Source organism: Mauremys reevesii, linkage group 16 (assembly GCF_016161935.1).
Source record: "Mauremys reevesii isolate NIE-2019 linkage group 16, ASM1616193v1, whole genome shotgun sequence".
In the NCBI taxonomy this organism is placed as follows: domain Eukaryota; kingdom Metazoa; phylum Chordata; order Testudines; family Geoemydidae; genus Mauremys; species Mauremys reevesii.
Window position 1 is genome coordinate 1,360,030 of NC_052638.1, and position 24,225 is coordinate 1,384,254.

The window sequence follows — 24,225 nt, forward strand, 5'->3', positions numbered from 1 at the left end:
CACAGGTGTGTTGTGAGGATAAATACATGACAGATTGTGAAGTGCTCAGACATGATGGTGATGGGGCTGGGAACACAATAAAAGCCAGCATGAATATAGAGTGCTCATTGTCTTGTTACTGCATCAGGCCTCCTCAATGCTTTTCAGCGTTACTTCCAGAATTAATTCAATTTTTTTTATCATATTTATACCAGTTTGATCATTACAGCTGCAAATGCCGCATAAGCTCCTCAGCAACCCAGCCTTTAGCCTTATATTTCTAACAGTTTTTTTAAATGTTTCTATTTCCAGGAAATTAAGAATCTTGCTGCAAAACATCCAAACCTTGTGCTGGTGCCGCTGGGTATGTCATTTTTGCATAATCTCCCACTATAAACAATCTCTTGGAAATCTGATCTTTTCTACTTCTGGTTCCTATTATTTGCTTTGAAATTCAAGGTCTTTCTCCAGTTTCCATGCTCCTTTCTTCATCTGGAAATAATGTGCAACTCTCATTCCAGCAAAATGACTATTTTGAACTATTGAACTACTGCAGGTCAGCATTGACAGCGGCCCATCAGAAATGGCTCAGATCCCAAATTCCTTTATAAAACATCTTTTGTCAGTGTAAAAACGTGCAGACATGAAGTTTGGGCTTTGGGGTTGTCTCAGGCCAGGAGCGGACTGTTGGGGCTGTGTTCAGGGTCAATCCCTGAAAGAGTTTTGCTTTATTTGCCTTATCAATTATCAACAAGGGCACAATGACCTTTAGTTACCTGTTCTCCACTTCAGCAAGGTTTTCCTGAATCCAGTGACGCTTGTAAAGACCCCAGATTACAGGCTTCAGCACAGCACCTGTGTCACAGATCTGGCTGGAGTCCCACTCACCAGATTGCTATGGGGGAACCCAGCTTCTCGATCCCCAAGTGGTTTAAGCTTCTCTGGGTCTCAGCAGGTGCAGCTCTGGTTCCTCCCTTAACCTTTCTGTCACTGCTCCTGGGCTCCCACTCCGTCTGCTACCCCTTCATGAGAATGGAGCCCCTCAGCCCATCTGCCTTGGGCACCCAGGAGCAATGCTGATCTCCCCAGATACCCTGTAGATTAACCACACGATCTCCCAGAATCCCTCCAAGGGTGTGAGTATCTCTCCCAGGAGACACATGGTAGGTGTAGCATAGAACTCACACAGACTTTGCAAGAGTTCTAGGATGCTGTTGCTCTTAACTTAATCACATGAGAAATACAGGAGTACCTGTGGCACCTTAGAGATTAACAAATTCATTTCAGCATAAGCTTTCGTGGGCTACAGCTCACTTCTTTGGATTCATAGACTGGAACACACAGACAGGAGATATTTATACATACAGAGAACATGAAAAGGTGGAAGTATGCATACCAACAGGAAGAGTCCAATCAATTGAGATGCGCTATCGTCAGCAGGAGAAAAAAAACCTTTGAAGTGATAATTGAGATGACCCATAGAAGGTGTGAGGAGAACTTAACATAGGGAAATAGATTCAATTAGTGTAATGACCCAACCATTCCCAGTCTCTGTTTAAACATAAGTTAATTGTATCCAATTTGCATATTAATTCGAGTTCAGCAGTCTCTCTTTGGAGTCTGTTTTTGAAGTTTTTTTTTAGCAAAATTGCCACCTTCAAGTCTGTCACTGAGTGGTTAGAGAGGTTGAAGTGTTCTCCCACTGGTTTTGGAATGTTCCAGCTCTGGGCCTCCCCCCACCCGCACCCCCAGCCCTGGGCTCTCCCCCCCCACCCGCACCCCCTACCGCCCCAGCCCTGGGCCTTCACCCATGACCCGGACCCCCCTGCTGGCCCAGCCCTGGGTCACTGGTAACCTGCTCCCAGGGCGGGTCATTCAGCAGGAATTTTGGATGTGCACAGAACACAGACAGGATTGGTTCCCATAGGGTTACAGAACTGCAGTAAAGTGGAACAATTTTCAGCTTGTGTGATTGGAGGATATCTGGATGCATATTATAAGACTGTCCTCCATAAATGAGGAAAAGTTGAGGTGCCTTTATTATTCTTTTGTTCCACTCTTTGTTTCTATGGGGAATTTGCCAATGCAATATCACTGTCTTCCTTTTAAACAAATAAAACTAAAAAAAAAAAAGGCAATGGTGTTGAAAATAGCAATTCCAGTTCTAAAAATCACTGGGAAGCATTTCTTGCTCAATTTTATCCTACGTTTTCTAGAGCAAATTACAGGGGATCAGTATATTTGATTTGGAAGAAATGAAGTAACAGCTGCCCAAATTGAGCTTGAGCACTCCTGAATTTTGAGGTGATCAAATCTGGAAGGCAGGTGCTAGATTCCCTTTCTGAATATTAGCTAAATCTGGAAAGGAAAAGTCAATTTCTGCTTCCATGGCTCAGAAGTGGAAATCCTCCTACGTGCCTGGTACTGTATCTAAAGCTGCCCAGGTCCAGTAGAGCCTCCCTTCCCTTACTTTTCATTTTAAATTCTAGTGGGATCCACCTACCTCCCTTGCTAGGCTTCAGATAGAGAGGGGCACTGTCCATTTAGTCCACCCACTTCCTTCTTTGGGGGCTGCAAGGTGAGGTCACACCAATATCCCTAATCCAGTCTGGGGATGTCTTCTGAAGGGGCAATCTGGGCCAAAGCCTTCTACTCCTTGGGCACACTTGTTCCCCATTCACAGTGCCACCCCACTCTAGCAGTGAGCTCTCCATTCACAGCAAGCTGCAGCATGAGGTTTCAGCTACCATACTTCCTCCCCCTCCCTTTCCTGTTGATAATGGCCAAGGGAATGCTGGGAAATGTAGTTCTTTCCCTGCTCCAGGGCTGGCTCTATAGGCAGGGAGCTAACCAAGGAACTACAGCTCCCAGGGCCCCCTGTTGGTTCCCAGCTCCCAGGCTGGATCCCTGCCAGCTGCTGCCTCTGCAAATGAGCTGCCCCAAGCAGCTGCTTGCTTTGCTCGTGTCTAGAGCCACCCCTGCTCATAACACAAGAACTAGGGGTCACCAAATGAAATTAATAGGCAGCAGGTTTAAAACAAATAAAGGGAAGTATTTCTTCACACAATGCATAGTCAACCTGTTGAACCCCTTGCCAGAGAATGTTGTGAAGGCCAAGACCATAACAGGGTTCAAAAAAGAACTAGTTAAATTCATGGAGAATAGGTCCATCAATGGCTATTAGCCAGGATGGGCAGGAATGGCGTCCCTGGCCTCTGTTTGCCAGAAGCTGGGAATGGGCGGCAGGGGATGGATCACTTGACGATTCCCTGTTCTGTTCATTCCCTCTGGGGCACCTGGCACTGGCCACTGTCGGAAGACAGGATACTGGGCTAGATGGACCTTTGGTCTGACCCAGTAGGGCCATTCTTATGCTCTTATGATGCACCATCCTGGCGCCATTGCTCACAGGAGGGACAGGGGAACTGATGCACCATCCTGACCCTGTTGCTCACAGGAGCAGGGTGAGAAGGGAAGAAAGTTGTGCTGAGCTGCTGGGCTCTCTGCTTTTCCCTCCCTTCCCTCCTGTGAGAATAGCAAGCAGGGGGGAGAGATTCTGCTGGTTTCCAGCAGGGCTGAGCTTCGAGAGGGCAACGGAGCTTCTCGCATCACCAACAGACAAGCTCCAGCACCCTCTGAAATCCCTTCACTTGTGAAAAAATTGTGCAAGTTGGGAGTACTGCAGATTGTGACAACCTGCCACCCTTCATCCATCCCTCTCACAGCCCCAGAGACCCATGGGAGTGTCACTGTCATGTAAGGAGAGTCCATGTCCCCCTTCCTAGACCCAGTGCTGGGTGTTGGTTCTGTTACAGCTTGAGTTCAGAATACCAGTCACAGCTCCCTGAGGGCACCATGTGGACTTTAAGGGTGAAAGACCTATGTTAAGAATTAACCTCTCCATTTCATAGATGGGAACTGAGGCCCACAGCAGTTAAGAGACTTACATAAGATCACACAAGCTATGGCAGAGTCAAGAACAGAACCCAGCTCTCCTGAGGCCCAGCTGACCACATGACCATCCCATCTTGCTGAAGCACCATGTTATCTTGTTTTTAGAAGTTACTGATCCAACAAGTGTCAAGGCAGCTGCAAAGAAAGTTGGGGACCATTTGAAAAGCTCTGGGCTGAATCTGCTAATCAACAATGCAGGCATGACCGAGACCCATATGGTGGACTCTGCAAATCCTGAAGACGTGCTAGTGGTGTATAACACAAACTTGATTGGGCTCATGTTAGTGACTCAGGTAAGCATTCACCTAGCATTGGGTGCTAAGATCCTGGAGTTACACAGACATAAAACTGGAAAAAGTTTTTGATTTTTGTGGGATTTTCTGTACACCAGAAATCTAGCAGAAATACACAAAAACACAGCTAGGATTTTCCCATTCTATGGCACTTATCTGGCCCCATCACTATAGTATCATCAGAGCAGCTCACACTCCAATAGAGTCATCCTCACACAGCCCTGTAAGGTAAGGCAGCATTACTGGGAAAGGCAGTAGTGACTAGAGCAGTGGAATGGGGCTTGGAAGTGCTAGGTTCTATTCCTGGCTGTGCCAATGGCCTGTGGGCTGGCCTTACACAAGTCACATCACCGCTCAGTGCCTCAGTTTCCCCATCTATAAAATGAGGCCAATGATGCTGATCTTTACTGTTATTGAAAGAAGTTCTGAGCATTTCCAAATAAGTTACCATAGGAATGTTAAGGTTAAAATCTACGGTCCAGTGATTAATGTCACATGCTGGGAGTCAAGAGATATGGCTCCTATTCATGAAACTGCTGTCAGCTCATTCTGAGCTCCTGGGCAAGGCCCATCCCTTCTCTGTGCCCAGCTTTCCCATCCATCACATGGGGACAATAGTCCTCCCCTACCTTTGAAAGCACTTTGAGATTCTCAGATGAGAAGTGCAAAGCATCCCTGATGTTATACCCAGAGTTCAATGGAACTGTTTTGCTAGGAAAGTGCTGATGATAATGGTTTGCTGAAATGGCTAGATCACCTTTCAACTCACAAGGCAAGCTGGATTGTCCCTGCTACCCACCACTACAGCCTACATCAGTAACACGTAACTTGTATTACACTGAGCTCTGGTTTTCCTTTCTTGTACAATGCTCACTAGAGATTGCTCACCCCAGCATGGTTCTGTTTCTTTGAATGGTCACTGTTTGCTCTCCCCAGGTGTTCCTGCCCTTGCTGAAGAAGGCTGCCCAGGGAAGCAACCAGAAAGGGATGAGCTGCAGCAAGGCGGCTGTCATTAACATTTCCAGTGCATTAGGGTCACTTGAGAAAGTGCATTAAATGTTCTTTCTACGAGTGATTGCCTACCGCTGCAGCAAGATACGGGGGGCCATTGTGGACTGCACCTCACAGAGACTGAATGAAAGCCTGGAGGGTCAGATTTCCTCCTGTGATACAGCCCCTTTGTGATGCATTGGTGGTGCAAAGGGGCCAGAAAGCTGGGAGATCTTTTCAAGTGGGAATCCCCTGCTGAAGGAGAACTGGCATAGCCAGCTATGTTCAGCTGTCAAGCTGGCCCTTAGGGGCAAAAGCTAGTCAGCATCCTCTGTATCTTTATTCTAAACTGATATTGCTGCTTGGACATCCCCCACTAGTATGTTATAAAGCTTTATAAAGCCGCGCACAAGCGACCAGGGAGCTTTGCGAACAGGGGCTGCTAACAGGGAGTTTCGCAAGGGAGTTCTCCAGGTGAAGGAGGAGCTAATACAGCATCTGTGGGGTAAGTGACTGTCTGTAGTGTGTGTTTGTTTGTGTTTGGGGGTTACTTGCTGTGTGCTGAGCTTGTGTTTGTCAGTCTGTTTGGTTGTTTGAGGGACCGTGTGCTCTGGCTGGCAGTTGGAGGCAGGTTTGAAAGCTCGAAGCCTCTGGTAATTGGCTGAGCCTTAATCAGTGGGCGGGGCATTCACTCAGGCCAGGGCTTTATAAAGCCGCGCACAAGTGAACAGGGGCTGCTAACAGGGAGTTTCGCAAGGGAGTTTAGAAGGGGAGTGGGAAGGGAGTGGGAGCCCCTCGCCAGCCCTAACCCCTTCCCCGTGGCCCCCCCCCTAAAACCTATAAACCGAACCACATTCCAAAACTACTTTCCGTAAACCACCCTTTCACTAACTAGGAGACAATGCAGGCAGAAGCCCAGCAGCAGAGTGGGGGCTATCCAGTTTATTGCGCTGACTGTCGCATGTATGATTACCTGCCCTGTGGGTGGGTGGTGTATGTGTGCAGTCGGTGCAAGGAGCTCCTGGCCCTCAGAGACCATGTACGGACTTTGGAGGCCAGGGTGGCGGAACTGGAGGAGCTGAGAGAGGCAGAGAGGTATGTTGATGAGGCTTTCCGGGACACTGTAGAATTGTCCCACCTCCGCTTAGACAGCCCCTGCGCTGTTGAGGAGGAAGAAGGGCCCAGGGAAGTAGAGCAGTCAAAGGGAGCAGAGGGAAACCTTCCCGTAGTTGGGACCCTCCTTCCAGATGGTGCTGGGGTTGCCTCTCGCACTGAGGTTGCCTCTCCGGGGGAGGGAACTCCAGTTTCTAGGAAAAGGCAGGTGTTAGTAATGGGAGATTCGATTATTAGAAATGTAGATAGCTGGGTCTGTGATGACCGGGAGAACCGTATGGTGACTTGCCTGTCTGGTGCGAAGGTTGCGGATCTCTCGAGGCATCTAGATAGACTTATGTGTAGTGCTGGGGAGGAGCCGGTGGTCGTGGTACATGTAGGTACCAATGACATAGGGAAGGGTAGGAGAGATGTCCTGGAACCCAAATTTAGGCTGCTAGGGAAGAGACTGAAATCCAGGACCTCTATGGTGGCATTTTCAGAAATGCTCCCAGTTCCACGCGCAGGGCCAGGTAGGCTGGCAGCGCTTCAGAGTCTCAATGCGTGGATGAGACGATGGTGTAGAGAGGAGGGGTTCACGTTCATTAGGAACTGGGGAAACTTCTGGGATGGGAGGAGCCTATACAGGAGAGATGGGCTCCACCTAAACCAAAGTGGAACCAGACTGCTGGCACTAAACATTAAAAAGGTTGTAGAGCAGTTTTTAAACTAGGAGATGGGGGAAAGCCGACTGCTGCAGAGGAGCGTGTGGATCGGACACAGACTTCTCTTAGGGGAGAGTCTGATGATAGAGAATCTCCAGGTTATAGTCAGGAGCAGAGGAATGAGAAGTATAATGTAAGGGCCGGATCAGATGATAAACAGTCACAATAAAACGAATCTGGCACATCAGAAAAAGGCAGGCTAATAAACAGGGACAAGTTTTTAAAGTGCTTGTACACAAATGCCAGAAGTCTAAATAATAAGATGGGTGAACTAGAGTGCCTTGTGATAAAGAAGGATATAGATATAATAGGCATCACAGAAACCTGGTGGACTGAGAGCAATCAATGGGACACAATCATTCCGGGGTACAAAATATATCGGAAGGACAGAACAGGCCGTGCAGGGGGAGGAGTGGCACTATATGTTAAAGAAAGTGTAGATTCAAATGAAGTAAAAATCTTAAGCGAATCCACAGGTTCCATAGAGTCTCTATGGATAGAAATTTCATGCTCTAGTAAAAATATAACAGTAGGGATCTATTATTGACCACCTGACCAGGACAGTGATAGTGATGATGAAATACTAAGGGAAATTAGAGAGGTTATCAAAATTAAGAACCCAATAATAGTGGGGGATTTCAATTATCCCTATATTGACTGGGAACATTTCACTTCAGGATGAAATGCAGAGATACAATTTCTCGATACTTTAAATGACTGCTTCATGGAGCAGCTGGTACGGGAACCCACAAGGGGAGAGGCAACTCTAGATTTAATCCTGAGTGGAGCGCAGGAGCTGGTCCAAGAGGTAACTATAGCAGGACCGCTTGGAAATAGTGACCATAATACAATAGCATTCAACATCCCTGTGGTGGGAAGAACATCTCAACTGCCCAACACTGTGGCCTTTAATTTCAAAAGGGGGAACTATACAAAAATGAGGGGGTTAGTTAGACAAAAGTTAAAAGGTACAGTGACTAAAGTGAAATCCCTGCAAGTTGTGTGGGCCCTTTTTAAAGACACCATAATAGAGGCCCAACTTCAATGTATACCCCAAATTAAGAAAAACAGTAAAAGAACTAAAAAAGAGCCACCGTGGCTTAACAACCATGTAAAAGAAGCAGTGAGAGATAAAAAGACTTCCTTTAAAAAGTGGAAGTCAAATCCTAGTAAGGCAAATAGAAAGGAGCACAAACACTGCCAACTTAAGTGCAAGAGTGTAATAAGAAAAGCCAAAGAGGAGTTTGAAGAACAGCTAGCCAAAAACTCCAAAGGTAATAACAAAATGTTTTTTAAGCACATCAGAAGCAGGAAGCCTGCTAAACAACCAGTGGGGCCCCTTGACGATGAAAATACAAAAGGAGTGCTTAAAGATGATAAAGTCATTGCGGAGAAACTAAATGGATTCTTTGCTTCAGTCTTCACGGCTGAGGATGTTAGGGAGATTCCCAAACCTGAGCTGGCTTTTGTAGGTGACAAATCTGAGGAACTGTCACAGATTGAAGTATCACTAGAGGAGGTTTTGGAATTAATTGATAAACTCAACATTAACAAGTCACCGGGGACCAGATGGCATTCACCCAAGAGTTCTGAAAGAACTCAAATGTGAAGTTGCGGAACTATTAACTAAGGTTTGTAACCTGTCCTTTAAATTGGCTTCGGTACCCAACGATTGGAAGTTAGCTAATGTAACGCCAATATTTAAAAAGGGCTCTAGGGGTGATCCCGGCAATTACAGACCGGTAAGTCTAACGTCGGTACCGGGCAAATTAGTTGAAACAATAGTAAAGAATAAAATTGTCAGACACATAGAAAACATGTGGACAAGGGGGATCCGGTGGACATAGTGTACTTAGATTTCCAGAAAGCCTTTGACAAGGTCCCTCACCAAAGGCTCTTACGTAAATTAAGCTGTCATGGGATAAGTAAGTCTAACGTCGGTACCGGGCAAATTAGTTGAAACAATAGTAAAGAATAAAATTATCAGACACATAGAAAAACATAAACTCTTGAGCAATAGTCAACATGGTTTCTGTAAAGGGAAATCGTGTCTTACTAATCTATTAGAGTTCTTTGAAGGGGTCAACAAACATGTGGACAAGGGGGATCCAGTGGACATAGTGTACTTAGATTTCCAGAAAGCCTTTGACAAGGTCCCTCACCAAAGGCTCTTACATAAATTAAGCTGTCATGGGATAAAAGGAAAGGTCCTTTCATGGATTGAGAACTGGATAAAGGACAGGGAACAAAGGTTAGGAATTAATGGTAAATTCTCAGAATGGAGAGGGGCAACTAGTGGTGCTCCCCAAGGGTCAGTCCTTGGACCAATCCTATTCAATTTATTCATAAATGATCTGGAGAAAGGGGTAAACAGTGAGGTGGCAAAGTTTGCAGATGATACTAAACTACTCAAGATAGTTAAGACCAAAGCAGATTGTGAAGAACTTCAAAAAGATCTCACAAAACTAAGTGATTGGGCAACAAAATGGCAAATGAAATTTAATGTGGATAAATGCACATTGGAAAAAATAACCCCAACTATACATACAACATGATGGGGGCTAATTTAGCTACAACGAGTCAGGAAAAAGATCTTGGAGTTATCATGGATAGTTCTCTGAAGATGTCCACGCAGTGTGCAGAGGCGGTCAAAAAAGCAAACAGGATGTTAGGAATCATTAAAAAGGGGATAGAGAATAAGACTGAGAATATATTATTGCCCTTATATAAATCCATGGTACGCCCACATCTCGAATACTGTGTACAGATGTGGTCTCCTCACCTCAAAAAAGATATTCTAGCACTAGAAACGGTTCAGAAAAGAGCAACTAAAATGATTAGGGGTTTAGAGAGGGTCCCATATGAGGAAAGATTAAAGAGGCTAGGACTCTTCAGCTTGGAAAAGAGAAGACTAAGGGGGGACATGATAGAGGTATATAAAATCATGAGTGATGTGGAGAAAGTGGATAAGGAAAAGTTATTTACTTATTCCCATAATACAAGAACTAGGGGTCACCAAATGAAATTAATAGGCAGCAGGTTTAAAACAAATAAAAGGAAGTTCTTCTTCAGGCAGCGCACAGTCAACTTGTGGAACTTCTTACCTGAGGAGGTTGTGGAGGCTAGGACTATAACAATGTTTAAAAGGGGACTGGATAAATTCATGGTGGCTAAGTCCATAAATGGCTATTAGCCAGGATGGGTAAGAATGGTGTCCCTAGCCTCTGTTCGTCAGAGGATGGAGATGGATGGCAGGAGAGAGATCACTTGATCATTGCCTGTTAGGTTCACTCCCTCAGGGGCACCTGGCATTGGCCACTGTCGGTAGACAGATACTGGGCTAGATGGACCTTTGGTCTGACCCGGTACGGCCTTTCTTATGTTCTTATGTTATCAGCTTGGTTGGAGAGAGGCCTCCCTTAGTCCCCATTGCCATGCTGATCTATGGCTCCGCTGCTCCTATACCTTACCCACATCCTCTGTCTGAGCACCACCAGCTCATGCACCAAAAGCCCCCAAACTGCCGGCAAACCACTCCCTGACCTGCAATCATGCCCCATCTGATCTCCACAGGCCAGCTGCATTGCTAATTTCTGACCATGAGTGCTCACCATCCATAGTAATGTGAGCAGAATGGAGCCTGGTCTCAGCTGGGAATTCTAGGGGGCCAAGGATGCTGGGCATTGCCTCAGCAGAACCGTGCGTTCTCCCTCCCACTGCCCCATCTGTCAGTGCTGTGGGATCTGGGTTCATTCCCCTTTCTAAACATGCTGCTGTCTCTGCTCATGGTGTGTCGCCTGCAGGCTGCTCTGAACATGCTCATCAGGTGCCAGTCCTTGGATTACAAAGAAGATGGGATTCTGTTTGCTGCCCTCTGCCCTGGCTGGGTGAAAACAGATGCAACTAGCGATGAGGTGAATGGCCTGGATCCTGTTAGAGTTAGGGGTTGAGACGGGAGCCTCACTGGCTGTCCTGAGGACTGAAGTTCTGCCTACAAACGGAGCAGAGCATTTGCAGCAGCCACAAAGCACTGCTGCGCTGGCCTTACCTCCCCTCTCGCGTCCCTCCATGGCAAACATGCTCCATGCTGGAGCTGCTGATGCCACCTCTAGAGGTGAGAGGATACCTCAGCCCTCGCTCCCATCTGCCTTTGGCCTCTCTCTCCTGAGGCTGCCAACCAAATACTGGTTAGGACTGTGGGCTTTGGGGATGTGAATATCTGTGGCCAGATACTCTGCTAGTGTAAACTGATGTAGCGCCGCTGAAATCAGCTGAGCTACAGTGACTTGCACTAGCTGAGCATTTAGCCTCTTGTCTATTAGATAATAGCCTGAGACCACAAACCTGTTTCACAGAGATCATGAGTAGCCCAGACCCGTGGTTCTCAACCAGGGGCCTGGGGTGCCCCTGGGGGGCAGTGAGCAGGTTTCGGGGGTCTGCCAAGCAGGACCAGTGCAGGACCCTGAGCCCTGCCACCTGGGGCCAAAGCAGAACCCAAAGTCACTTACCTTCATGGGGGCCCTTGTGATTTGGGGCCCCAGGTAATTGCCTAACACTGGCCCTGGCTCTTATATGCAGAAAACAGTTGTTGTGGCACAGGTGGTCCGTGGAGTTTTTATAGCATGTTAGGGGGGTGGGGGGAGTCAGAAAGAAAAAGGTTGAGTACCCCTGGCCTAGACTAACAAGGTTGCTACTGCTTTTCTTGATCTTTTAAGCATTCTCATCATAGGATATACAAAAATCAACTAGAAATGCTGTCAGCTTAAGCATAAAACTAGGGCAGTCCCTGGAAACACAAGCCTGCTGCTTCCATGAAAATAAATGAGAAGGTAGGTATGTCTCTAAAGCAAATTGAGGTGTGGTTGCAGCATGTGTAGCCATGCTCACATCAATTTTAATCTAGGTAGTATGGGTAAAACTGTAGTGAAGACATGTTGACACTAGAACTGCTATTGTTACCCACACTAGCATGATTAAAGCTAGCACAGGTATGCCTCCCAGCACTACGGTTACACCTCCATTTGCAGTGTAGACGTAGCCTAACTCCAGAGACAGAACTGTGCAGAAGAGCAGTGTGAGAGCTCCTAGGCCGGAGATTGCTGATTTCCAAGACGGTGGGATGAGAATGGCTGCTCTGCTCTCTCAACTCTTTGGGATCTTCTTTCCTTTCCTCAATAGAAGTTCAACATTTTGCTAGGGAAACCCAAGTGAGCTCTTCCTGAGTCTTCACTACACAGAGAATATCTTTTTATTTATGTGTGAAGTTAAATTACTCTCTGGAGCATTCCCCTGCCGTGAGCCTTCTTCGTTTTTCATGTTGTAAGACTTGTGTTATTAGGAAGTTATTACTGAGGGGTGGGCTGGGAGGAAACTAGATATTTTGCTCTAACATTTCGAGTTGTGAGTAACCAGCTCATGGTAGGGTGGTAGGGTCATGCCATCAGATGCAGAATTCAGCCAATTCAGCAGCTCGTGTTGGTTTGCTTGTTTAGTGAATCATAGAATCTCAGGGTTGGAAGGGACCTCAGGAGGTCATCTAGTCCAACCCCCTGCTCAAAGCAGGACCAAACCCAACTAAATCATCCCAGCCAGGGCTTTGTCAAGCCTGACCTTAAAAACCTCTAAGGAAGGAGATTCCACCACCTCCCTAGGTAACCCATTCCAGTTCTTCACCACCCTACTAGTGAAAACATTTTTCCTAATATCCAACCTAAACCTCCCCCTCTGCAACTTGAGACCATTACTCCTTGTTCTGTCATCTTCTACCACTGAGAACAGTCTAGATCCATCCTCTTTGGAACCTCCTTTCAGGTAGTTGAAAGCAGCTATCAAATCCCCCCTCATTCTTCTCTTCTGCAGACTAAACAATCCCAGTTCCCTCAGCCTCTCCTCATGAGTCATGTGCTCCAGCCCCCTAATCATTTTTGTTGCCCTCCGCTGGACTCTCTCCAATTTATCCACATCCTTCTTGTAGTGTGGGGCCCAAAACTGGACACAGTACTCCAAATGAGGCCTCACCAGTGCTGAGTAGAGGAGAATGATCACTTCCCTTGATCTGCTGGCAATGCCCCTACTTATACAACCCAAAATGCCATTAGCCTTCTTGGCAACAAGGGCACACTGTTGACTCATATTCAGCTTTTCGTCCACCGTAACCCCTAGGTCCCTTTCTGCAGAACTGCTGCCCAGCCATTCGGTCCCTAGTCTGTAGCAGTGCATGGGATTCTTCCTTCCTAAGTGCAGGACTCTGCACTTGTCCTTGTTGAACCTCATCATATTTCTTTTGGCCCAATCCTCTAATTTGTCTAGGTCCCTCTGTATCCTATCCCTACCCTCCAGCGTATCAACCACTCCTCCCAGTTTAGTGTCATCTGCAAACTTGCAGTCTTGAGCACTCAGAAGAGCTGGCCGAGGAGCTCCCTGGGCCATGAATGTTGATTTTCAATAAGCCTTGGAACACCAGGGCAGTTCCAGAAGACTTGAAGAAAGCTAATGTTCTGCCAATAATGTAAAAGGATAAATGGGATGGCCCATGTAATTGCAGGCTTGTCAGTCTGATATCTATCGATCCTGGGCAAGGTAATGAAGTGGCTGATACAGGACTCCATTAGAATCATAGAATTCTAGAATATCAGGGTTGGAAGAGACCTCAGGAGGCATCTAGTTCTAGTCCCATCCCCTGCTCAAAGCAGGACCGACACCAACTAAATCATCCCAGCCAGGGCTTTGTCAAGCTGGGCCTTAAAAACCACTAAGCATGGAGATTCCTCCATGTAGCAGGGTGGACCCTGCTCCGGGGTTTTAAGGGGTTAGAAAGCAGCCTGGCAGGGCTTGAGAGCTGCGGCTGGAGGCTGGGCTGATGGGGAAAGTGGCTGCAGCTGGAGGCCACGCCCCAAACTGAAGCTCTGGGGCTTATATGAGGCAGGGAAGCCAGAGCCCAGACAGAATCTCTCTCTGGCTCCAGAGAGAGATGGGCCTGGCTGCCTAGAGGCTGAGGCTGAGGCTGAGGCTGAGGCTGAGGCTGAGGCTGAGGCTGAGGCTGAGGCTGAGGCTAGAGTACCTGGGTGAAGCAGGGCTGGGAACAGGCTGAGGAGCTGGGGAAGCTCCAGCCTGGAAAGCCCCAGGCTGCGGCCTAGCTTTGGGCTAACGGGTACTGGGGGTTGCAGAGGGCAGCCCAGGGGTAGGACAAGGCAGCAGGTCCAAACCCCCTATTGCCTGTGATGAGTAGGCTGATACTGCAGTCTGCCCCAGGGTGTGGGGCTAGACCATGACTGCCAGTAGCCACTACTGAGGCAAGGTGGGGATAGTAGCGTGGGGTTCCCCTGGGAGGGGGAGACCCAACCATAGATAGGGGGCACCGGGTCCAGGGAGGGACGCCGGGGCCAGAGAGCAGGCGGGTCACCAGCCTGCTGAGGGCGCTCCAGGGCTGGACCGAGGGACATTCTGCGGCCAACCAGCAGGAGGCGCGGCAGGGGTGAGTACCGCCCGCTTACACTCCACCTCCCTAGATAACCTATTAGGTAACCCTAGGTAACCCACCTCCCTAGGTGACTCCTAGGTAATCCAATAAAGAATTAAAGGGGGGTAATATAATTAATGCTAAGCAACATGTTTTTATGGAAATAAACTTGATTTTTTGATGAGATTACGACAGGGCCGGCTCCAGGGGTTTTGCTGCCCCAAGTAGTGCGCGCAAAAAAAAAAAAAAAAGCCGCGATCGCGATCTGCGGCAATTCAGCGGGAGGTCCTTCGCTCCAACCGGGAGTGAGGGACCCTCCGCCGAATATCTGGACCTGCCGCCCCTCTCCGGAGTGGCCGCCCCAAGCACCTGCTTGATAAGCTGGTGCCTGGAGCCAGCCCTGGATTACGAGTTAGGTTGATAAAGGTAATAGGGTTGATGTAATATACTTAGACTTCAGTAGGGCATTTGACTTGGTAGTGCACAAGATTTTAATTAAAAAACTAGAATGAGATAAATTAATGTGGCACACATTGCATGGATTAAAAGCTAGTTCAAATGACAGGTCTCAAAATCTAACTGTAAATGGGGAATCATCATCAAATGCGCGTGCTTCTAATGAGATCCTCCGCCCCGGAGATGTGGTCTTGGCCCTGCACTATTTAACTCTTTTATTAGTCATGCAGAGGAAAACAAACTCATAACTGATAAATTTTGCAGATGACCACAGAAATTAGGGGCGTGGTAGGTATTTAATCTGATCCATGCTATATCACACATAAGAAAAGCCAGATCAGGAAAAGCAGCCATGTTAGAAACGGTTTAGTCAGTTAAATGGTCACATTATAGAAGGTGAATTTCAGGCAACTGCCATTCAATTCACTGGCAAGATTGTTTTAAATGGGAGTTGGATTGGCTTGTGCTCAGCTTGTTCTGCAGAGCCAATACACTGCAATGGTGATTTTAGTCCCTTTTCCTGCAGCAGAGGCATCAGAGCAAGTTACTTCAGCAGCCTTAATGGAAACATGCCTCCACCTGCTCCTAAGCCCGTCTGTAAGAGCTGAGTTGGTGGGAGAAAGCATGGTCCTGTGTAGACAGCAGCAGCAGCACTGTCTCTAACTTGGCATGAGCAGCTACCATCCCATGACTCTTACTCCCTCTAGAGACAAATGCAGTTTTATCTTCTCCTTTAACATGGTTTGAATTTTGCAGGCACCCCAGACTGTGGATCAGAGCGTAAGTGGTATACTGCAGGTGCTGTTCACACTCTCAGAGGCACACGATGGGACCTTTATGAATTGGGAAGGAAAAGTAGCTCCTTGGTGAGAGAGGCAGCAACATGCCAGACTCAGCCTGAGCATTTCCCCGAGTCATCAGCATGGATGCAGCATCCCTTGCATACATCATTAATAAAGTTGGATTTGAACCATATCTCAGGGTATGTCTACACTACGGGATTATTCCGATTTTACATAAACTGGTTTAGTAAAACAGATTGTATAAAATTGAGTGCACGTGGCCACACTAAGGCCTGGTCTACACTAGGACTTTAATTCGAATTTAGCAGCGTTAATTCGAATTAACCGTGCACCCGTCCACACCAGGAAGCCATTTAATTCGACATAGAGGGCTCTTTAGTTCGAATTCTGTACTCCTCCCCGACGAGGGGAGTAGCGCTAAATTCGACATGGCTATGTCGAATTAGGCTAGGTGTGGATGCAAATCGAACTTAGTAGCTCCGGGAGCTATCCCACAGTGCACCACTCTGTTGACGCTCTGGACAGCAGTCTGAGCTTCGATGTTCTGACCAGCCACACAGGAAAAGCCCCGGGAAAATTTGAATTCCTTTTCCTGTCTGGACAGTTTGAATCTCATTTCGTGGTTGGACATCGGGGCGAGCTCAGCAGCACCGGCAGCAATGCAGAGCTCTCCAGCAGAGGAGTTCATGTAATCTCTGAATAGAAAGAGGGACCCAGCATAGACTGACCGGGAAGTCTTGGATCTGATCGGTGTGTGGGGCGAGGAGTCTGTGCTTTCGGAGCTGCGCTCCGAAAAACGGAATGCAAAGACCTACGAGAAGGTCTCCAAAGCCATGAGAGACAGAGGATACAGGCGGGATGCAACGCAGCGCCGCGTGAAAATCAAGGACCCCAGACAAGGCTACCAAAAAATCAAAGCAGCAAACAGACGCTATGGAGCCTGCCACCACTGCCCCACCAGTGACCATGGACTCTGACAATGGGACAGTGTCGACGGACAGTTCCTCGGCTATGTTCGCGGACGGGGAAGATGAGGAAGGGTTTGTGGAGGACGAGGCAGGCGAGAGCGCTTACAACGCTGGTTTCCCTGACAGCCAGGATCTCTTCATCACCCTCACGGAGACTGCTACCTGTCCTCATCATCAGCCCATAAGTAGATGGCCTGCTAAACGTCTTCATCATAGCAACAGGGGGCTGAGCTCCATCAGCCCCTGCCCTTCATGTGTAAAGTAAAGAAAAGATTCTGTACTGCCTGGACTATCATAGCAGCTGGAGGCTGCCTTACCCTCATTTCATTTCCCTAACAAGTCACTGTTTCTTAGTCCTGCATTCCTTATTACTTCAGCATACAAATGGGGGGACACTACAACGGTAGCCCAGGAAGGCTGGGGGAGGAGGGAAGCAACAGGTAGGGTTGTTGCAGGGGCACCCCCTGTGAATGGCACGCAGCTCGTCATTCCTGTGGGATCTGACACAGAGCGGCCGTGCTCTGTAGTTCTCTGATACACTAAAACCCTAGTACAGTTGCCCCATATTCTAGGCGGGACTGTTTCTATTTTTAGATACCATAAAGGAGGGATTGACTCGGGGAGTCATTCCCAGTTTTGTCTTTTGCGCCCCCGGCCGATCTCGGCCAGGGGCACCTATGACAGCAGCAGAAGGTGTAGTGCAATAGGACAGCTACCCGTCATCACCTTGCCAATTTACATTGGCGTGGTTGATGGTGCAATATGGCTGATAACCATCTCTGCTGTCATGCAAAAGCAAATGAATGCTGCTGTGTAGCGCTGCTGAATCGCCTCTGTCCGCGGCATCTAGTACACATACGGTGACAGTGACAAAAGGCAAAACAGGCTCCATGGTTGCCACGCTATGGCGTATGCCAGGGCAATCCAGGGAAAACGGGCTCGAAATGATTGTCTGGCATTGCTTTCCCGGAGGAAGGAATGACTGACTACATTTACCCAGAACCACCCGCGACAATGAAATTTGCACCATCATGCACTGGAATCTCAACCCAGAAGTGCAAGGGTCGGGGGACACTGCAATGGGGTAGAACAGAGGCAGAGTTTATGCTTTCCGGATTGCCTGCTGCAGGAGTGCGGATGAGAAAGGTGCTGTGCATGGTGTTGTTCACAGACACAGACTAGACTATGTTCATTGTTCGCAGAAATGTCTCTTTGCAAGGAATTCACTCCCTCTTTCCCATCACACAGCTTCGACTGTCTCCAGACCTGCCACAGCATCCCCCTCACAGAGGCTGGCAAAGATTAGGCAGCGAAAGAGAAAGACTCGGGACGAGATGATCGCTGAAGTTATGGGGTGCTCCCGAGCCGAGGCGGACCAGCAGAGCCAGTGGAGGGAGACCCTCTCTCAGCAGCAGCGCTCACACAGCGAACGGGAGGAGAGGTGGCGTGAGGAAGACAAGCAGGCGACTCAAACGCTGCTTGGACTAATGAGGGAGCAAACGGACACGCTCCGGCGCCTTGTGGATGTTCTGCAGGACTGCAGCCAGGAGGACAGAGCCCCCCCGCAGTGTATCTGCAACCTCCCTCCCCCGCCACAAAGTCCCATACCTCCCGTCACCCAAAGTAACCAGAAGGAGTGGCGCCAGGGGCCGTGAAAACTGTCACAGCACCCCAGCAGAGTGCTCAAGTACCCAAAAGCTCTCATACCCTAATTTTTGAGAATTCCTTCCCTTCCTGACTCACCCTAGCCCCAATCCCAGTTTCATCCCCTGACTGTCTGGTTAATTATTAAAAATACTTTACTGTTAATTACTGTTTCCGTCATGCTTTTTTACACAACGCTGCGTTTGAAGGGGTGGGTGGGGAAGGGGGTAGGGTATTGCATAGGACAGTCACCTTTAGCAGGGTACAGAGACGGGGGCAGGATCAGCAGCAGGTCACACACACACTGCAGTCAGTAGGCACCCTGGTCAGTATGGGAGGTGGTTTGCAGGTTCTGTGTAGGTGGGGGGGTACGTGACTTTGTAGCGGGGGAAGGGGGTTACAGATCTCATGCAACGGTCCCTGTCCTGGACCACAGAGCCATGCAGCAGAGGAATCTGTATCCATCCTCCCCCGCCACAAGGCCACATAGCCCCCGCACACAGAGTCCCAAAAAGGAGGGATGGCAGGCTCCGTTGAAACAACCAGTCCGGCACTACAGACCCCTCTGGGAGCAGGAGCCTGTCATTCCTCGAGTTTAGAGGTGGTCTTTACATCACCGCACACCCTACCCAGCACAGTCTGTGTCCCAGTTTCAACCCTTTAATGCAAAGTCATCAATAAAGAAACCTTTGTAAAGTTACAGTGGAACATGTATTTTATTTTTAAACGTGTGTTGGAAGTGGGGGAAGCGGGGTGGACGGGGTATGTAACTGCAGATGCTGGTCAACAGTAACTTGGTAAAGAAACAGGGGCAGGTTCAGCTTCTCTGTAAAGAAACTGAACAGTCACAGGTCACGCTGCTCGCTGCTCGCTGGTACTTGAAGAGTTCCTTGTCGCTGTGCAAGGTGCCTGCATAGGGCTTCACGAGGCAGGGCATTAGCGGGTAGGCTGGGTCCCCGAGGATCACTATAGGCATCTGCACATCCCCAAGAGTTATTTTATGGTCCGGGAAGAAACTACCTTCCTGCAGGCGTCTAAACAGAGCAGAGTTCCTGAAAACACGCGCGTCATGAACTTTGCCTGGCCACCCGACGTTGATGTTGGTAAAACGTCCCCCATGGTCCACCAGTGCTCGCAGCACCATTGAAAAGTAGCTTGATTTCTCAGCAGCTGACTGTGGAAGAGGTGGACGATAAAGTGCGAGGAGTTGACAACGGCCATAACTGCCGTGGGCTCCGTGCTCGCAGTGCTGTGGTGCCCGTGCTGTCACTGAGCAGAAAAGTGCACGAACAGATTGTCCGCAGGCGCTTTCGGGGAGGGAGGGAGGGTGTGATTGACGGTTCAATGATGACAGTTACCCAAAACCACCCTCAACACATTTTTTTCCCCCAGCAGGCATTGGGGGGAAATCCCAGAATTCCAATGGGCAGCGGGGAGTGCGGGAACTGTGGGATAGCTTCCCACAGTGCACCGCTTCCAAATTCGACGCTGGCCCCGTTACTGTGGACTCACACAGTCGAATTAGTGTTTTTAGTGTGGATACACAAATTCGACTTCATAAGGTCGATTCCACAAATTCGACTTAAGTTGATTCGAAATAGTCTTGTAGTGTAGACATACCCTAAGCACATTAATTCCGTGGTGTGCGTCCACGCTCCGAGGCTAGCATCGATTTCTGGGGCGTTGCACGGTGGGTAGCTATTCCGTAGCTATCCCATAGTTCCCGCAGTCTCCCCCGCCCCTTGGAATTCTGGGTTGAGATCCCAGTGCCTGATGGGGCAAAAATCATTGTCGCGGGTGGTTCTGGGTAAATGTCGTCAGTCACTCCTTCCTCTGGGAAAGCAACGGCAGACAATCATTTCGCGCCCTTTTTCCCTGGATTGCCCTGACATACGCCATAGCATGGCAACCGTGGAGCCTGTTTTGCCTTTTGTCACTGTCACCGTATGTGTACTAGATGCCGCTGACAGAGGCGATTCAGCAGCGCTACACAGCAGCATTCACTTGCTTTTGCATGATAGCAGAGACAGTTATCAGCTGTTCTGTACCATCTGCTTCTATTGTAAATTGGCAATGAGATGACGGTTACCAGTCCTTCTGTACTGTACTGTCTGCTGCTGTCATGGGTGCCCCTGGCTAAGGTCGGCTGGGGGCGTAAAAGACAAAAATGGGAATGACTCCCTGAGTCAATCCCTCCTTTATGGTATCTAAAAATAGAATCAGTCCTGCCTAGAATATGGGGCAAGTGTACTAGAGAACCAGTGTATCAGAGAACCAGAGAGCACAGCCGCTCCATGTCAGATCTCGCAGAAATGATGAGCTGCATGCCATTCACAGGGGGTGCCCCTGCAACAATCCCACCTGTTGCTTCCCTCCTCCCCCAGCCTTCCTGGGCTACTGTTGCAGTGTCCCCCAATTTGTGTGATGAAGTAATAAAGAATGCAGGAATAAGAAACAGTGACTTGTTAGTGAGATAAAATGAGGGGAAGGCAGCCTCCAGCTGCTATGATAGTCCAGACAGGACAGCAATGTGGGGGAGAGGAGCCCAGCATCCCGCTGCTATGATAGTCCAGGCAGTACAGAATCTTTTCTTTACACATGAAGGGTGGGGGCTGATGGAGCTCAGCCCCCTGTTGCTATGATGAAGACGGTTACCAGCTGTTCTGTACCATCTACTGGGAATGACCGGGAGGCCAGCCAGGAGCACTCATGAGCTGATGATGAGGACGGATACCAGTCCTTCTGTACTGTACTATCTGCCACCAGGTTGATGATGATGATGGCTAGCAGTCATATTGTACCATCAGCCACCAAGGAGGGGGGGCGAGTATGCTACAATTCAGTGCCGCAGCATCGCATCTGCCAGCAGCATTCAGTAGACATAGGGTGACATTTAAAAGAGTCAAGAGACAATTTTTTCGCTTTTCCTTCTGGGGGTGGGTGGGGGGGCGTAAATTGATGAGCTATGCACTGAATCACCCCAGACAATGTGTTTGACCCTACAGGCATTGGGAGCTCAGTCAAGAATGCAAATGCTTTTCGGAGACTGCAGGAACTGTGGGATAGCTGGAGTCCTCAGTCCCCCCTCCCTCCCTCCATGAGCGTCCATTTGATTCTTTGGCTTTCTGTTACACTTGTCACGCAGCAGTGTGCTGAGTCCCTGCTGTGGCCTCTGTCTGCAGATTTTTTAAAAATGCTTTGGAATTTCGTCTTCTGTAACGGAGCTCTGATAGAACAGATTTGCCTGCCCATACAGCGATCACATCCATACGGTCCATGCTGGAGCTCTTTTTGGATTTGGGACTGCATCGCCACCCGTGCTGATCGGAGCTTCACGTTGGGCAAGCAGGAAATGATATTCAAAAGTTCGCGGGGCTTTTCCTGTCTACCTGGCCACTGCATCCGAGTTCTGATTGCTGTCCAGAGCGGTCAGTGGTGCACTGTGGGATACCGCCCGGAGGCCAATACCGTTGATTTGCGGCCTCACTAACCCTAATCTGATATGGTAATACCGATATTAGCGCTACTCCTCTCGTTGGGGAGGAGTACAGAAACCGGTTTAAAGAGCCCTTTAAATCGATATAAAGGGCCTTTTAGTGTGGATGGGTGTGGCGTTAAATCGGTTTAACACTCCTAAAATCGGTTTAAACGCGTAGTGTAGACCAGGCCTCAGTGCTTCTCTGCAGAGAACCAACCACTAGATGCTGTGGCAAAAAGGAATAAAATGATCCTTGGATGTATGAACAGGGAAATAGAGAGGTGATTTTACCTCTGTATATGCCATTTGTGAGATCGATATCGGAATACTGCAGCCAGTTCTTGTGTCCACATTTTTAAAAGGATGTTGAATAAATGGTGGGTGCAGACAGGAGACACAAAATGATTTGAGGGTTGGAGAAAATGCCTCACAGTGAGAGACAAAAGGAGCTCAATCTCTTTAGCTTATCAGAAAAATCAAGAGGTGATTTGATTACAATGTATTAATCCTTCATGGGGAGAAAAATACTGGCTGTTTAATCTAGGGCGGGGGGGGGAGGAGAAGAACTAATGGCTTGAAGTTAAGGCCAGACCATTTCAAACAATAAATAAGGCACAATTTTTTAACAGTCAGGATGATTGAACACTGGACCAAACTACTAAGGGAAGTAGTGGATTCTCCATCTCTTGATGTCTTCACATCGAGACGGGCTGGCTTTTTCAATTAGATGCTTTAGTTAAACACAAGTACTGGCTTAACAGAGCAATAACTGGATGAAATTCTCTGGGCTGGGCTACACAGGAGATCAGCCTGGATTATGTAAAGGTCCCTGCTGGCCTGAATATCTGTGAATCCACAAATATTCCAACCACTCTCATGTCACCTATTAAGAACAGATTCCAAGCTGAGCTGAGCAAGATACCTGACACCTTCTCGGGCTCCATTTTGGGATTGATGTGTTGGCTCTGACCAAGTTTTTTACAGTTTGTAGATGTGGGCTAAGGTTGTTTAAAGGGCTGCATCCTGCCGATTCACGACAGACTCCATCCAGGCCTCCCAATGGCTGCCTCCTGCACTCCCATGAGTTCTGGATTCAGAGGGTAAGGCCAGAAGGGATCATTATGATCCTCTAGCCTGACTTCCTGCAGAACCCAGGCTGTGGAATTTCATCTGGTGATTCCCACATTAAATCCAAGAACTTGAAGTTAAACTAGTGCAAAGTCCGGGGTCTCCCACCCCTGGAGCATGTCAGGATCCCAACAAGGGATAGTCATGACCAACGGTCAGAGGAGGGGCAAACCTGTGCCTGGCAGTGGTGGAGGAGTTCATAGGTTCCAGACCTGGGTTGATACCAAAGATCAGAGTCCAAATAAGGTCTGGGGCAGGAGACAAAGTCCAAGTCAAGCCAAGGTCAAAGCCAGGAGTTCAGAAGCAATGAGTAGAAATCATTGTTGCAGCTACAAAAGACCCATAGTGTTGCCTAGACACTTCCTGGAACGCCTCTTGAGTTTATAGAGGGTGAGAAGCCAATCAGGAACACGAGGCTGCTGCCTGACAGATGCCTTGAGGTGGGACTTCCCATGGTTTATGTCCACAGTCATGGAGCACAAGCAGGGTGTGGCATCCTGGAGATGCTGGTAGCTCTACAGGTCTGGGGTCTAGACCCTGGGGTCTTACAGGGTTTCCCTTGGAGTTCAGTGAACTCAAACCCAGGGCTGGCTCTAATTTTTTTGCCGCCCTAAGTAAAAAAAAATTTGGCTGCCCCCACCCCAGCCCTGGGCTCCCCTCCACATCTCCTGGCTGCCCCAGCTCTGGGCTCTCCCCCCCCCGCTGCCCCAGCCCTGGGCTCTCCCTCCCCACCCGCACCCCCTGCCATCCCAGCCCTTGGCCTTCCCTCACTCATCCCCCGCCCTGCTGGTCCAGCCATGGACTCCCTCCCCATACCCCGTGCTGCCCCAGCTCTGGGCTCCCCCCTTCCTCCTCACCAGTGTCCCTTGACCCACACACCTCCTGCCACCCCAGCCCTGGGCTCTGCCCCCACCACCCACACCCCCTGCCGCCCCAGCCCTGGGCCCCCCACCTGCACCCTCCTTCTGCCCCAGCCCTGGGTCACTGGTAACTTGCTCCCAGGGCGGGTCATTCAGCAGGAATTTTGGATGTGCACAGAACACAGACAGGATTGGTTCCCATAGGGTTACAGAACTGCAGTAAAGTGGAACAATTTTCAGCTTGTGTGACTGGAGGATATCTGGATGCATATTATAAGACTGTCCTCCATAAATGAGGAAAAGTTGAGGTGCCTTTATTATTCTTTTGTTCCACTCTTTGTTTCTATGGGGAATTTGCCAATGCAATCTCACTGTCTTCCTTTTAAACAAACAAAA

General features: G+C 48.7%; 1 pseudogene; it reads left to right on the forward strand.

Annotated features, from left to right (window-relative positions):
• LOC120384202 overlaps positions 1-24,225 on the forward strand; it is a 44,641-nt pseudogene that overhangs the window by 5,496 nt on the left and 14,920 nt on the right.